Source organism: Pithys albifrons, chromosome 20 (genome assembly GCF_047495875.1).
Source record: "Pithys albifrons albifrons isolate INPA30051 chromosome 20, PitAlb_v1, whole genome shotgun sequence".
NCBI classification, from domain to species: Eukaryota; Metazoa; Chordata; class Aves; order Passeriformes; family Thamnophilidae; genus Pithys; species Pithys albifrons.
Window position 1 is genome coordinate 376,172 of NC_092477.1, and position 15,612 is coordinate 391,783.

The window sequence follows — 15,612 nt, forward strand, 5'->3', positions numbered from 1 at the left end:
CCCAGAATTCAACACCGATGAAGATTCCTCCCTGGAAAATGTTCCAAGAAAGAAATCGATTTCTCCTTTTCTAGGGTTAATGGGGCGCCATCATTGGCACCTGAGAGCCCAAGGCTGCTACCTTTTCCCTGAGCGCAAAGCTAGACTGTGCGTATCATGTGCGGGTTGGGGAAAGTGCCGTTTTTCAGCCCAGAATTCCAGACGAACAAAGATTCCTCCCAGAGAGAAGGTGTCAGGCCAGAAAGCGATAGTTCCTTATCTAGGAGTAATGGGGCCTCATCATTGGCACCTGAGAGCCCAAGGCTTCCACAATTTTCCTGGGCGCAAGATTGATGGTGCATAACACGTGCGTGTCCAAAAAAGTGCCATTTTTCAGCCCAGAATTCCAGACCAATGAAGATTCCTCCCTGGGAAAAGTTCCAGGACAGAAAGTGATTGTTCCTTTTCTAGGGTTATTGGGGCCCCATAATTGTCACCTGAGAGCCCAAGGCTGCCACCTTTTCCCTGGTCGCAAAGATCGACGGTGCGTATTTGTGCGGGTCCTGGAAAGTGCAGATTTTTAGCCCAGAATTCCTGAAGGATGAAGATTCCTCCCAGAGAAGAGCTGTCAGGACGGAAAATGATTGTTCCTTTTCTAGGGTTAATGGGGCCCCATCATTGGCACCTGAGAGCCCAAGGCTGCCACCTTTTCCCTGGGCACAAAGCTCGACCATGCGTGCCACATGCGGATCCGGGAAAGTGCCGATTTTCATCCCAGAATTCCAGACAGACGAAGATTCCTAACACGGAAAATGTGTCAGGACAAAAAGGCATTCTGCGTTTTCTAGGGTTAATGGGGCCCCATCATTGGCACGTGAGAGCCCAAGGCTGCCACCTTTTCCCTGGGCGCAAAGCTCCACGGTGCGTTCCGCGTCTGGGTCCTGGAAAATTCCGTTTTTCGGCCCAGAATTCCAGACAGACGAAGATTCCGCCCACGGAAAAGGTGCCTGTACAGAAAGCGATTGTTCCTTTTCTACGGTTTATGCGGCCCCATCATTGGCACCTGAGAGCCCAAGGCTGCCACTTATTCCATGGGCGCAAAGCTAGATGGTGCGTGCCATGTGCGGGTTTGGGAAGATGCGGTTTTTCTGCTCAGAATTCCAGATGGACGAAGATTCCTCCAGAGGAAAAGATGTCACGATAGAAAGGCATTGATACTTTTCTAAGGTTAATGGGGCCCCATCCTTTGAAGGTGTCGGGACAGAAAGGGATTGTTCCTTTTCCAGGGTTAATGGAGCCCCATCATTGACACCTGTGTGCCCAACGCTGCCACCTTTTCCCTGGGCGCAAATCTGGACATTGCCTACCACTTTTGGGTCCGGGAATGTGCCGTTTTTCAGCCTAGAATTCCAGACACACGAAGATTCCTAACACGGAAAAGGTGTCAGGACAAAAAGGCATTCTGGGTTTTCTAGGGTTAATGGAGCCCCATAATTGGCACCTGAGAGCCCAAGGCTGCCACCATTTCCCTGGGCACAAAGCTCGACCCTGCCTGCCATGTGTGGGTCAGGGAAACTGCCGTTTCACAGCCCACAATTCCAGACAGTTGAAGATACCTCCCTGGGAAAAGGTACCAGGACAGTAAGCAATTGGACTTTTTCTAGGGTGAATGGGACCCCATCATTGACACACGAGAGCCCAAGACTGCCTCCTTTACCCTGGGCGCAAAGCTCGACGGTGCATACCACTTGAGGGTCCGGGAAAGTGCTGTTTTTCAGACGAGAATTCCAGACGGACGAAGATTCCTCCCAGGGAAAACGTGCCAGCACGGAAAGTGATTGTGCCTTTTCTAGGGGAAATGGGGCCCCATCATTGACACCTGAGAGCCCAAGGCTGCCACCTTTTCCCTGGGTGCAAATCTCGACGGTGCGTACCTTGTGCGGGTCCGGGAATGTTCCGTAACTCATCCCAGAATTCCAGACCGATGAAGATTCCTCAGAGGGAAAAGCTGCCAAGACACAAAGCCATTGTGTATTTTGTAAAGGTAATGGGACCCCATCATTGGCACCTGAGAGCCCAAGGCTGCCACCTATTCCCTGGGTGCAAAGCTCGATGGTGCGTATTTGTGCGGGTCCAAGAAAGTGCCCATTTTCAGCCAGAATTTCAGACGGATGGAGATTCCCCCCAGGGAAAGGCGGTCAGGACAGAAAGGGATTGTGCCTTTTCTAGGGTTATTGGGGCCCCATCATTGGCACCTGAGAGCCCAAGACTGCCACTTTTTCCCTGGGCGCAAGCTCAAAGGTGCGTGCCACTTGCGGGTCTGGGAAAATGCCGTTTTTCCGCCCAGAATACCATATGGATGAAGATGCCTCCCTGAGAAAAGCTGCAGGGACAGAAAGCGATTGGACCTTTTCTATGGTTAATGGGGTCACATCATTGGCACCTGAGAGCCCAAGGCTGCCACCTTTTCCCTGGGCACAAAGCTCGACGGTGCGTGCCACGTGCGGATCCAAAAAAGTGCCGTTTTCCAGCCCAGAATTCCAGACGGACAAAGATTCCTTCCATGAAAAAGGTGTAAGGACAGAAATGCAGTGTACCTTTTCTAGGGGTAATGGGGCTCCATCATTGGCACCTGAGAGCCCAAGGCTGCCACCTTTTGCCTGGGCGCAAAGCTCGATCGTGTGTTCCACGTCTGGGTCCTGGAAAATGCCGTTTTTCAGCTCAGAATTCCAGAAGGACGAAGATTCCTCCCAGGGAAAACGTACCAGGACACAAAGGGATTGTTCCTTTTCTAGAGTTAATGGGGCGCCATCATTGGCACATGAGAGCCCAAGGCTGCCACCTTTTCCCTGAGTGCAAAGTTGGACAGTGCGGATCACTTGCGGGTTCAGGAAAGTGCCATTTTTCAGCCCAGAATTCCAGACGGACGAAGATTCCTCCCAGGGAAAAGCTGCCAGGACTGAAAGCCATTGTGTCTTTTCTAGTCTTAATGGGGCCCCATCATTGGCACCTGAGAGCCCAAGGCAGCCTCCTTTACCCTTGGCGTGGCGCTCGACGGTGCATGCTACGTGAGGGTCCGGGAATGTGGCATTTTTCAGTCCAGAATTCCAGACCAATGAAGATTCCTCCCTGGGAAAATTTGCCAGGACACAAAGCCATTGACCATTCTGTAAAGGTAATGGAGTCCCATCATTGGCACCTCAGAGCCCAAGACTGCCACTTTTTCCCTGGGCGCAAGCTTGACGGTGCGTGCCACATGCGGGTAAGGGAAAGAGCCGTTTTCAGCCCAGAATTCGAGACCGATGAAGATTCCTCCCAGGGAAAAGGTGCCAGGACAGAAAGCAATTGTTCTTTTTCTAGGGGTAATGGGACTCCATCAGTGGCACGTGAGAGCCCAAAGCTGCCACCTTTACCCAGGTTGCAATACTCGACGGTGCATAGTTGTGCGGGTCAGGGATAGTGCCGTTTTTTCAGCCCAGAATTCCAGACCGATGAAGATTCCTCAGAGGGAAAAGGTGCCAGGACACAAAGTCATTGTGTATTTTGTAAAGGTAATGGGGCCCCATCATTGGCACCTGAGAGCCCAAGACTGCCACCTATTCCCTGGTCGCAAAGCTCGATGGTCCAGGAAAGTGCCGATTTTCATCCCAGAATTCCAGACGGATGAAGATTACTCCCATGGAAAAGGTGTCAGGACAGAAAGCGATTTTTACATTTCTTGGGTTAATGGGGCCCCATCATTGGCACCTGAGAGTCCAAGGCCCCCATTTTTTCCCTGGGCGTAAAGCTGGATGGTGCATGCCACATGCTCTTTTTTAAGCCCAGAATTCCAGACAGACAAAGATTCCTCCCTGGGAAAAGGTGGCAGGACAGAAAGGGATTGTTCCATTTCTTGTGTTAATACGGCCCCTTCGTTGACTCCTGACAGCCCAAGGCTGCCACCTTTTCCCTGGGCTCAACGCTCGACAGAGTGTGCCAGCGGCGGGTAAGGGTAGATGCTGTTTTTCAGCCCAGATTTCCAGAATGACGAAGATTCCTCATATGGAAAACGTTCCGGGACAGAAAGCGATTGTTCCAGTTCTAGGGTAAATGCGGCCCTCTCATTGCCACATGACAGCCCAAGGCTGTCACCTTTTCCCTGGGCTCAAAGGTCAACGGAGTGTGCCAGGTGGGGGTCCGGGAAAGTGCCGTTTCTCAGCCCAGAATTCCAGATGGACGAGGATTACTGCTAGGGAAAAAAGTGCCAGGACAGAAAGTGATTGTTCCTTTTCTAGGGTTTATGGGGCCCCATCATTGGCACTTGAGAGCCTATGCTGCCACCTTTTCCCTCGGTGAGCACCCCAACGGTCCCTGTCACATGCGAGTTTTTAAAGCCAGAATTTCAGAAAAATGAACATTCTTCCCTTGGAAATCATGCCAGGACAGAAAGCGATTCTTTTTTTTCTAGGGTTAATGCGGACCCATCTTAGGCACCTGAGAACCCAAGGCTGCCACCTTTTCCCTGGGCTCAAAGCTCGACAGTGCGGGCGAGGTGCGGGTCTGGGAAAGTTCCAGTTTTCAGCCCAGAATTGCAGAGGGCCCAAGATTCCTCCCAGGGAAAAGGTGCCAGGACAGAAAGGGATTGTGCCTTTCCTAGGAGTAATGGGGCCCCATCATTGCCACCTCAGAGCCTAAGGCTGCCACCTTTTCCCTGGGCCCAAAGCTTGACGGAGCGTGCCAAGTGCGGGTACGGGAATGTGCCGATTTTCTGCCCAGAATTCCAGATGGCCCAAGACTCCTCCCAGGGAAAAGGTGCTGGGACAGAAAACAATTCTGCCTTTTCTAAGAGTAATTGGGCCCATCATTGGCACCTGAGAGCCCAAGGCTGCTACCTTTTCCCTGGGCTCAAAGCTCAACGGAGCGTGCCAAGTGCGGGTGAGGGAAAATGCCGTGTTTCAGCCCAGAATTCCTTACGGACGAAGATTCCTCCCAGGGAAAAGGTGCCAGGACACAAAGCAATTGTGCCTTTTCTAATGTTAATGCAGTCCCACATTTGGCACCAGGGAGTCCCAGGCTGCCACCTCTTCCATGGGCTCAAAGCTCGACGGAGCGTGTCAGTTGCGGGTCAGGGAAAGTGCCGTTTATCAGCGCAGAATTCCAGGAGGTTTAAGATTCTACCCTGGGATAAAGTTCCAAGACAGAAAGCGATTTTTCCATTTCTGGGTTTAAGGCGCCCAATCATTGGCGCCTGAGAGCCCAAGGCTGCCACCTTTTCCCTGGCCTCAAAGCTCGACGGAGTGTGCCAGGTGCGGTTCTGAGAAAGCGTAATTTTTCAGCCCAGATTTCCAGAAAAACCAAGATTCCTCCCTAGGAAAAGGTGCCAGGACAGAAAGCGTTTGTTCCTTTTCTAGGGCTAATGGGGCCTCATCATTTGACACCCGATAGCCGAAGGCTGCCACCTTTTCCCTGGGCGCGTAGCCCGACGGTGGGTGTCACATGCGGTTTTTTCAGCCCAGAATTCCAGATGGATGATGATTCCTCCCTGGGAAAAGGTGCCAGGACAGAAAGCACTTTCCCAGATCCACACGTGGCAGGCTCCGTCGAGCTTTGTTCCCAGTGAAAAGGTGGCAGGCTTGGGCTGTCAAGTGCCAATGAAGGGGCCCCATTAATCCTTAGAAAAGGAACAATCGCTTTCTGTCCTGGCACATTTTCCCTTGGTGGAATCTTGGTTCGTCTGGAATTCTGGGCTGAAAAACCTGCACCTGGCACGCTCCGTCGGGCTATGCGCCCAGGGAAAATGTTGAGGCCTTGGACTCTCAGGTGCCAATGATGGGGCCCCATTAACCCAAGAAATGTAAAAATTGCTTTCTGTCCTGGCACCTTTTCCTTGGGAGGAATCTTCGTCCGTCTGGAAATCTGGGCTGAAAAACCGCACTTTCCCTGACTCGCACTTGCCTCGCTCCGTCGAGCTTTGCGCCCAGTGAAAAGGTGGCAGTCTTGGGCTCTTAGGTGCCCATGATGGGGCCCCATTAACCCTAGAAAAGGAACAATCACTTTCTGTCCTGGCACCTTTTCGCTGGGAGGAATCTTCATCTGTCTGGAATTCTGGGCTGAAAAACAGCACTGACCCGGACCCGCACTTGGCACGCTCCGTCGAGCTTTGAGGCTAGGGAAAAGGTGGCAGCCTTGGGCTCTCAGCTGTCAATGATGGGGCCCCAATACCCTTGGAAAAGGCACAATCGCTTTCTATCCTGGCACGTTTTTTCCAGGGAGGAATAATCGTCCGTCTGGAATTCTTGGCTGAAAAAACCGCAAGTGGCACCCAACATCGGGCTTTGCGCCCAAAGGTGGCAGCCTTGGGCTCTCAGGTGCTAATGATGGGGCCCCATTAACCCTAGAAAAGGAACAAACGCTTTCTGTCCTGGCACGTTTTCCCAGGGAGGAATCTTGGTTTGTCTGGAAATCTGGGCTGAAAAATTACGCTTTCCCTGACCCGCACTTGGCACGCTCCGTTGTGCTTTGAGCCCAGGGAAAAGGTGGCAGCCTTGGGCTCTCAGGTTCCAAAAGTGGGGCCCCATTAACACTAGAAGAGGAACAATCACTTTCTGTCCTAGCACATTTTCCCTGCGAGGAATCTTCATCGGTCTGGAAATCTGGTCTGAAAAACCCGCAAATGGCACGCACCGTCGGGCTTGGCGTCCAGGAAAAGGTGACAGCCTTGGCCTCTCAGGTGCCAATGAGGGGGCCCCATTTACCCTACACGTGGAGCAATTGCTTTCTGTCCTGGCACCTTTTTCCTGGGAGGAATCTTCATCCATCTGGAATTCGGGGATGTAAAACTGCATTTGCCGGACCCGCGCATGGCATGCATCGTCAAGGCTTGAGCCCAGGGAAAAGGTGGCAGCCTTGGGGTCTCAGCTGCCAGTGATGGGGCCCCATTATTCTTAGAAAAGGCACAATGGCTTTCTGCCCTGGCACCTTTTCCCAGGGAGGAATCATCGTCCGTCTGGAATTCTGGGCTGAAAAAACCGCATGTGGCATGCACCGTCGGGCTTTGTGCCCAGGGAAAAGGTGGCAGCCTTCGGCTCTCAGGTGCCAATGATGGGGCCCCATTAACCCTAGAAAAGAAACAATCGCTTTCTGTCCTGGCACCTTTTCCCTGGAAGCAATCATGGGCCGTCTGGAAATCTGGGTTTAAAAATTACGCTTTCCAGAACTGCACCTGGCACACTCCGTCAAGCTTTGAGGCCAGGGGAAAGGCGGCAGCCTTGGGCTGCCATGTGCCAATGATGTGGCCCTTTAAACCTAGAAATGGAACAATCACTTTCTGTCTTGGCACTTTATCCCAGGGTAGAATCTTAAACCGTCTGGAATTCCGGGTTGATAAACGGCTCTTTCCCTGACTCGCACCTGGCACGCTCCATCGTGCTTTGAGCCCAGGGAAAAGGTGGCAGCCTTGGGCTCTCAGATGCCAATGATGGGGCCCCATTACCCCTAAAAAAGGCACAATCGCTTTATGTGCTAGCACATATTCCCTGGGACGAATCTCGGTCTGTCTGGAATTCTAGGCTCAAAAACGGCACTATCCCGGACCCGCACTTGGCACGCTGCATCGAGCTTTGAGCCCAGGGAAAAGGTGGCAGCCTTGGGCTGTCAGGTGCCAAAAGTGCGACCGCATTAACACTAGAAAAGTAACAATTGCTTTCTGTCCTGGCACATTTTCCCTGGCAGGAATCTTCATCCGTCTGGAATTCTGGGCTAAAAAACCTGCACTTGGCACGTTCCGTCGAGCTTTGTGCCCAGGGAAAAGGTGGCAGCCTTGGGCTTTAAGGTGCTGATGATGGGGCCCCTTAAACCTAGAAATGGAATAATCCCTTTCTGTCCTGGCACCTTTTCCCAGGGAGGAATCATCGCCCCTCTGGAATTCTGGACTTAAAAAACAGCATGTGGTAGGCACCGTCGGGCTTTCCGCCAAGGGAAACGGTGGCAGCCTTGGGCTGTCAGTTGTCAATGATGGGGCCCCATTAACCCTAGAAAAGGAACAATCCCTTTCTGTCCTGGCACCTTTTCCCTGGGAGGAATCTTCATCCGTCTGGAATTCTGGGCAGAATAAACGGCATGTGGCACGCACCGTCAGGCTTTTAGCCCAGGGAAAAGGTGGCAGCCTTGGGCTCTCAGGTGCCAAAAGCGGGGCCGCATTTACCCTAGAAAAGGAACAATCCCTTTCTGTCCTGGCACCTATTCCCTGGGAGGAATCTTGGTCCGTCTGGAATTCTGGGATGAAAAAAGGCACTTTCCCTGACCCGCAGGTGGCACGCTCCGTCGATCTTTGAGCCCAGGGAAAAGGTGGCAGCCTTGGGCTCTCAGGTGCCAGTGATGGGGCCCCAATATTCTTAGAAAAGGCACAATGGCTTTCTGCCCTGGCACCTTTTTCCTGGGAGGAATCTTCATCCATCTTGAATTCTGGGATGAAAAACGGCATTTGCCCGGCCCGCACATGGCATGCACCGTCGAGGTTTGAGCCCAGGGAAAAGGTGAGAGCCTTGGGCTCTCAGCTGCCAAAGATGGGGCTGCATTAACCCTAGAAAAGGAGCAATCGCTCTCTGTCCCAGCACCTTTTTCCTGGGAGGAATCATCGTTAGTCTGGAATTCTAGACTGAAAAATCCGCATGTGGAATGCACCGTCGGGCTTTGTGCCCAGGGAAAATGTGGCAGCCTTCGGCTCTCAGGTGTTAATGATGGGGCCCCATTAACCCTAGAAAAGGAACAAACACTTTCTGACCTGGCACTTTTTAGTTGGCAGGAATCTTCATCCGTCTGGAAATCTGGGCTGAAAAATTACGCTTTCCCAGAACCGCACCTGGCACACTCCGTCAAGCTTTGAGGCCAGGGAAAAGGTGGCAGCCTTGGGCTCTCAGGTGCCAATGACGGGGCCCCATTAAACCTAGAAATGGAACAATCGTTTTCTGTCCAGGAACTTTATCCCAGGGTAGAATCTAAAAACTTCTGGAATTCTGGGCTGATAAACGGCACGTTCCCTGACCTGCACCTGGTACCCTCCGTCGTGCTTTGAGGCCAGGGAAAAGGTGGCAGCCTTGGGCTCTCAGGTGCCAATGATGGTGCCCTGTTACCCCAAGAAAAGGAACAATCCTTTTCTGTCTTAGCACCTTTTCCCAGGGAGGAATCTTGGTTCATCTGGAATTCTGGGCTGAAAAAAGGCACTTTACCTGACCCGCAGGTGGCACGCACCGTCGATCTTTGAGCCTAGGAAAAAGGTGGCAGTCTTGGGCTCTCAGGTGGCAATGATGGGGCCCCATTAACCCAAGAAATGGAACAATCCCTTTCTTTCCTGGCATTTTTTCCCAGGGAGGAATCATCCTCCGTCTGGAATTCTGGGCTTAAAAAACAGCATGTGGCATGCACCGTCCGGCTTTGCGGCAAGGGAAAAGGTGGCGGCCTTGGACTCTCAGCTACCAATGATGGGGCCCCATTAACCCAAGAAATGTAAAAATCGCTTTCTGTCCTGGCACCTCTTCCCTGGGAGGAGTCGTCATCCGTCTGGAATTCTGGGCTGAAAAAAGGCACTTACCCTGACCCGCACCTGGCACACTCCGCCAAGCTTTGAGCCAAGGAAACAGGTGGCAGCCTTGGGCCCTCAGGTGCCAATGATGGGACCCCATTACCCCTAGAAAAAGGCACAATCACTTTCTGTGCTAGTACCTATTCCCTGGGAGGAATCTTGGTCCATCTGTAATTCTGGGCTGAAAAGCGGCACTTTCCCTAACCAGCACTTGGCATGCTGCATCGAGCTTTGAGCCCAGGGAAAAGGTGGCAGCCTTGGGCTCTCAGCTGCCAAAATTGGGGCCGCATTAACACTAGAAAAATAACAATTGCGTTCTATCCTGGCGCATTTTCCCTGGGACGAATCTTCATCTGTCTGGAATTCTGGGCTAAAAAGCCCGCAAGTGGCACGCACCGTCGGTCATTGCGCCCAGGGAAAAGGTGGCAGCCTTCGGCTCTCATGTGCCAATGATGGGGCCCCATTATTCTTAGAAACGGCACAATCGCTTTCTGTCCTGGCACGTTTTCCCTGGGAGGAATCTTCATCCATCTGAAATTCTGGGATGAAAAACGTCATTTGCCGGACCCGCACCTGGCATGCACTGTCGAGCTTTGAGCCCATGGTAAAGGTGGCAGCCTTGGGCTCTCAGCTGCCAACGGTGGGACCGCATTAACCTTAGAAAAGGAACAATAGCTTTCTGTCCTGGCGAGTTTCTCCCAGGGTGAAATCATCGTCCGTCTGGAATTCTGGGCTGAATAAACGGCATGTGGCACGCACTGTCAGGCTTTGAGCCCAGGGAAAAGGTGGCAGCCTTGGGCTCTCAGCTGCCAAAGATGGGGCTGCATTAATGCTAGAAAAGGAACAATCGCTTTCTGTCCTGGCACATTTTCCCTGCGAGGAATCTTCATCCGTCTGGAAATCTGGTCTGAAAAACCCGCAAATGGCACGCACCGTCGGGCTTTGTGTCCAGGAAAAAGTGACAGCCTTGGGGTCTCAGGTGGCAATGAGGGGCCCCCATTAACCCTAGACCTGAAACACTCGCTTTCTGTCCTGGCACCTTTTTCCCGGGAGGAATCTTCATCCATCTGGAATTCGGGGATGAAAAACTGCATTTGCTGGACCCGCGCATGGCATGCACCGTCGAGGCTTGAGCCCAGAAAAAAGGTGGCAGCCTTCGGCTCTCAGGTGCCAATGATGAGGCCCCATTAACCCTAGAAAAGGAACAATCGCTTTCTCTCCTGGCACCTTTTCCCTGGGAGGAATCATCGTTAGTCTGGAATTCTGGGCTGAACAAACCGCACTTGGCACGCTCCGTCGAGCTTTGCGCCCAGGGAAAAGGTGGCAGCCTTGGGTTGTCAGGTGCCAATGATGGGGCCCCATTAACCCTAGAAAAGAAACAATCGCTTTCTGTCCTGGCACCTTTTCCCTGGAAGCAATCTTGGGCCATCTGGAAATCTGTGTTGAAAAATTACGCTTTCCAGAACCGCACCTGGCACACTCCGTCGAGCTTTGAGGCCAGGGGAAAGGCGGCAGCCTTGGGCTGCCATGTGCCAATGATGTGGCCCCTTAAACCTACAAATGGAACAATCACTTTCTGTCTTGGCACTTTATCCCAGGGTAGAATCTTAAACCGCCTGGAATTCCGGGTTGATAAACGGCTCTTTCCCTGACCCGCACCTGGCACGCTCCGTCGTGCTTTGAGCCCAGGGAAAAGGTGGCAGCCTTGGGCTCTCAGATGCCAATGATGGGGCCCCATTACCCCTAAAAGAGGCACAATCGCTTTCTGTGCTAGCACATATTCCCTGGGAGGAATCTCAGTCCGTCTGGAATTCTGGGCTGAAAAACGGCACTATCCCGGACCCGCACTTGGAAAGCTCCGTCGACCTTTGAGCCCAGGGAAAAGGTGGCAGCCTTGGGGTCTCAGGTGCCAAAAGTGCGACCGCATTAACACTAGAAAAGTAACAATCGCTTTCTGTACTGGCACATTTTCCCTGGCAGGAATCTTCATCCGTCTGGAATGCTGGGCTGAAAAAACCTGCACTTGGCATGCACCGTCGAGCTTTCCGTCCAGGGAAAAGGTGGCAGCCTTGGACTCTCAGGTGCCAATGATGGGGCCCCATTAAGCCAGGAATAGTAAAAATCGCTTTCTGTCTTGGTACCTTTTCCCAGGGTGGAATCTTTGTCTGTCCGGAAATCTGGGCTGAAAAACTACACTTTCCCTGGCACGAATGTGGCACGCTCCGTCGAGGTTTGCCCCCAGGGAAAAGGTGGCAGTCTTGGGCTCTGAGTTGCCAATGATGGAGCCCCATTACCCCAAGAAAAGGAACAATCCCTTTCTGTCCTGGCACCTATTCCCTGGGAGGAATCTTTATCCGTCTGGAATTCTGGGATGAAAAAAGGCACTTTCCCTTACCCGCATGTGGCACGCATCGTCGATCTTTGAGCCCAGGGAAAAGGTGGCAGCCTTGGGCTCTCAGGTGCCAGTGATGGGGCCCCAATATTCTTAGAAAAGGCACAATGGCTTTCTGCCCTGGCACCTTTTTCCTGGGAGGAATCTTCATCCATCTTGAATTCTGGGATGAAATACAGCATTTGCCAGACCCGCACATGGCATGCACCGTCGAGGTTTGAGCCCAGGGAATAGGTGGCAGCCTTGGGCTCTCAGCTGCCAAAGATGGGGCTGCATTAACCCTAGAAAAGGAACAATCGCTTTCTCTCCTGGCACCTTTTCCCTGGGAGGAATCATCGTTAGTCTGGAATTCAGGGCTGAAAAATCCGCATGTGGAATGCACCGTCGGGCTTTGTGCCCAGGGAAAAGGTGGCAGCCTTCGGCTCTCAGGTGCCAATGATGGGGCCCCATTAACCCTAGAAAAGGAACAAACACTTTCTGTCCTGGCACTTTTTAGTTGGCAGGAATCTTCATCCGTCTGGAAATCTGGGCTGAAAAATTACGCTTTCCCGGAACCGCACCTGGCACACTCCGTCGAGCTTTGAGGCCAGGGAAAAGGTGGCAGCCTTGGGCTCTCAGGTGCCAATGATGGTGCCCCGTTACCTCAAGAAAAGGAACAATCCCTTTCTGTCCTGGTACCTTTTCCCAGGGAGGAATCATCGTCCCTCTGGAATTCTGGGCTTTAAAAACTGCATGTGGTAGGCACCGTCAGGCTTTCCGCCCAGGGAAAAGGTGGCAGCCTTGGACTCTCAGGTTCCAGTGATGGGGCCCCATTAACCCAGGAAATGTAAAAATCACTTTCTGTCTTGGCACCTTTTCCCAGGGTGGAATCTTTGTCTGTCCAGAAATCTGGGCTGAAAAACTACACTTTCCCTGGCACGAATGTGGCACGCTCCATCGAGGTTTGAGCCCAGGGAAAAGGTGGCAGTCTTGGGCTCTCAGGTGTCAATGATGGGTCCGCATTAACCCTAGAAATTGAACAATCGCTTTCTCCCCAGGCGCTTTATCCCAGGGTAGAATCTTAAACCGCCTGGTATTCCGGACTGATAAATGGCACTTTCCCTAAACCGCACGTGGCACTCTCCGTCGTGCTTTGAGCCCAGAGAAAAGGTGGCACCCTTGGGCTCTCAGGTGTCAAAAGTGGGCTCACATTAACACTAGGAAAAGAACAATCTCATTCTGTCCAGGCAGGTTTTCCCTGGCAGGAATCTTCATCCGTCTGGAATTCTGGGCAGAATAAACGGCATGTGGTACGCACCGTCAGGCTTTTAGCCCAGGGAAAAGGTGGCAGCCTTGGGCTCTCAGGTGCCAAAAGCGGGGCCGCATTTACCCTAGAAAAGGAACAATCCCTTTCTGTCCTGGCACCTATTCCCTGGGAGGAATCTTGGTCCGTCTGGAATTCTGGGATGAAAAAAGGCACTTTCCCTGACCCGCAGGTGGCACGCTCCGTCGATCTTTGAGCCCAGGGAAAAGGTGGCAGCCTTGGGCTCTCAGGTGCCAGTGATGGGGCCCCAATATTCTTAGAAAAGGCACAATGGCTTTCTGCCCTGGCACCTTTTTCCTGGGAGGAATCTTCATCCATCTTGAATTCTGGGATGAAAAACGGCATTTGCCCGGCCCGCACATGGCATGCACCGTCGAGGTTTGAGCCCAGGGAAAAGGTGAGAGCCTTGGGCTCTCAGCTGCCAAAGATGGGGCTGCATTAACCCTAGAAAAGGAGCAATCGCTCTCTGTCCCAGCACCTTTTTCCTGGGAGGAATCATCGTTAGTCTGGAATTCTGAACTGAAAAATCCGCATGTGGAATGCACCGTCGGGCTTTGCGCCCAGGGAAAATGTGGCAGCCTTCGGCTTTCAGGTGCTAATGATGGGGCCCCATTAACCCTAGAAAAGGAACAAACACTTTCTGACCTGGCACATTTTAGTTGGGAGGAATCTTCATCCCTCTGGAAATCTGGGCTGAAAAATTACGCTTTCCCAGAACCGCACCTGGCACACTCCGTCAAGCTTTGAGGCCAGGGAAAAGGTGGCAGCCTTGGGCTCTCAGGTGCCAATGATGGTGCCCTGTTACCCCAAGAAAAGGAACAATCCCTTTCTGTCCTAGCACCTTTTCCCTGGAGGAATCTTGGTTCATCTGGAATTCTGGGCTGAAAAAAGGCACTTTACCTGACCCGCAGGTGGCACGCACCGTCGATCTTTGAGCCTAGGAAAAAGGTGGCAGTCTTGGGCTCTCAGGTGGCAATGATGGGGCCCCATTAACCCAAGAAATGGAACAATCCCTTTCTTTCCTGGCATTTTTTCCCAGGGAGGAATCATCCTCCGTCTGGAATTCTGGGCTTAAAAAACAGCATGTGGCATGCACCGTCCGGCTTTGCGGCAAGGGAAAAGGTGGCGGCCTTGGACTCTCAGCTACCAATGATGGGGCCCCATTAACCCAAGAAATGTAAAAATCGCTTTCTGTCCTGGCACCTCTTCCCTGGGAGGAGTCGTCATCCGTCTGGAATTCTGGGCTGAAAAAAGGCACTTACCCTGACCCGCACCTGGCACACTCCGCCAAGCTTTGAGCCAAGGAAACAGGTGGCAGCCTTGGGCCCTCAGGTGCCAATGATGGGACCCCATTACCCCTAGAAAAAGGCACAATCACTTTCTGTGCTAGTACCTATTCCCTGGGAGGAATCTTGGTCCATCTGTAATTCTGGGCTGAAAAGCGGCACTTTCCCTAACCAGCACTTGGCATGCTGCATCGAGCTTTGAGCCCAGGGAAAAGGTGGCAGCCTTGGGCTCTCAGCTGCCAAAATTGGGGCCGCATTAACACTAGAAAAATAACAATCGCGTTCTATCCTGGCGCATTTTCCCTGGGACGAATCTTCATCCGTCTGGAATTCTGGGCTAAAAAGCCCGCAAGTGGCACGCACCGTCGGTCATTGCGCCCAGGGAAAAGGTGGCAGCCTTCGGCTCTCATGTGCCAATGATGGGGCCCCATTATTCTTAGAAACGGCACAATCGCTTTCTGTCCTGGCACGTTTTCCCTGGGAGGAATCTTCATCCATCTGAAATTCTGGGATGAAAAACGTCATTTGCCGGACCCGCACCTGGCATGCACTGTCGAGCTTTGAGCCCATGGTAAAGGTGGCAGCCTTGGGCTCTCAGCTGCCAACGGTGGGACCGCATTAACCTTAGAAAAGGAACAATAGCTTTCTGTCCTGGCGAGTTTCTCCCAGGGTGAAATCATCGTCCGTCTGGAATTCTGGGCTGAATAAACGGCATGTGGCACGCACTGTCAGGCTTTGAGCCCAGGGAAAAGGTGGCAGCCTTGGGCTCTCAGCTGCCAAAGATGGGGCTGCATTAATGCTAGAAAAGGAACAATCGCTTTCTGTCCTGGCACATTTTCCCTGCGAGGAATCTTCATCCGTCTGGAAATCTGGTCTGAAAAACCCGCAAATGGCACGCACCGTCGGGCTTTGTGTCCAGGAAAAAGTGACAGCCTTGGGGTCTCAGGTGGCAATGAGGGGCCCCCATTAACCCTAGACCTGAAACACTCGCTTTCTGTCCTGGCACCTTTTTCCCGGGAGGAATCTTCATCCATCTGGAATTCGGGGATGAAAAACTGCATTTGCTGGACCCGCGCATGGCATGCACCGTCGA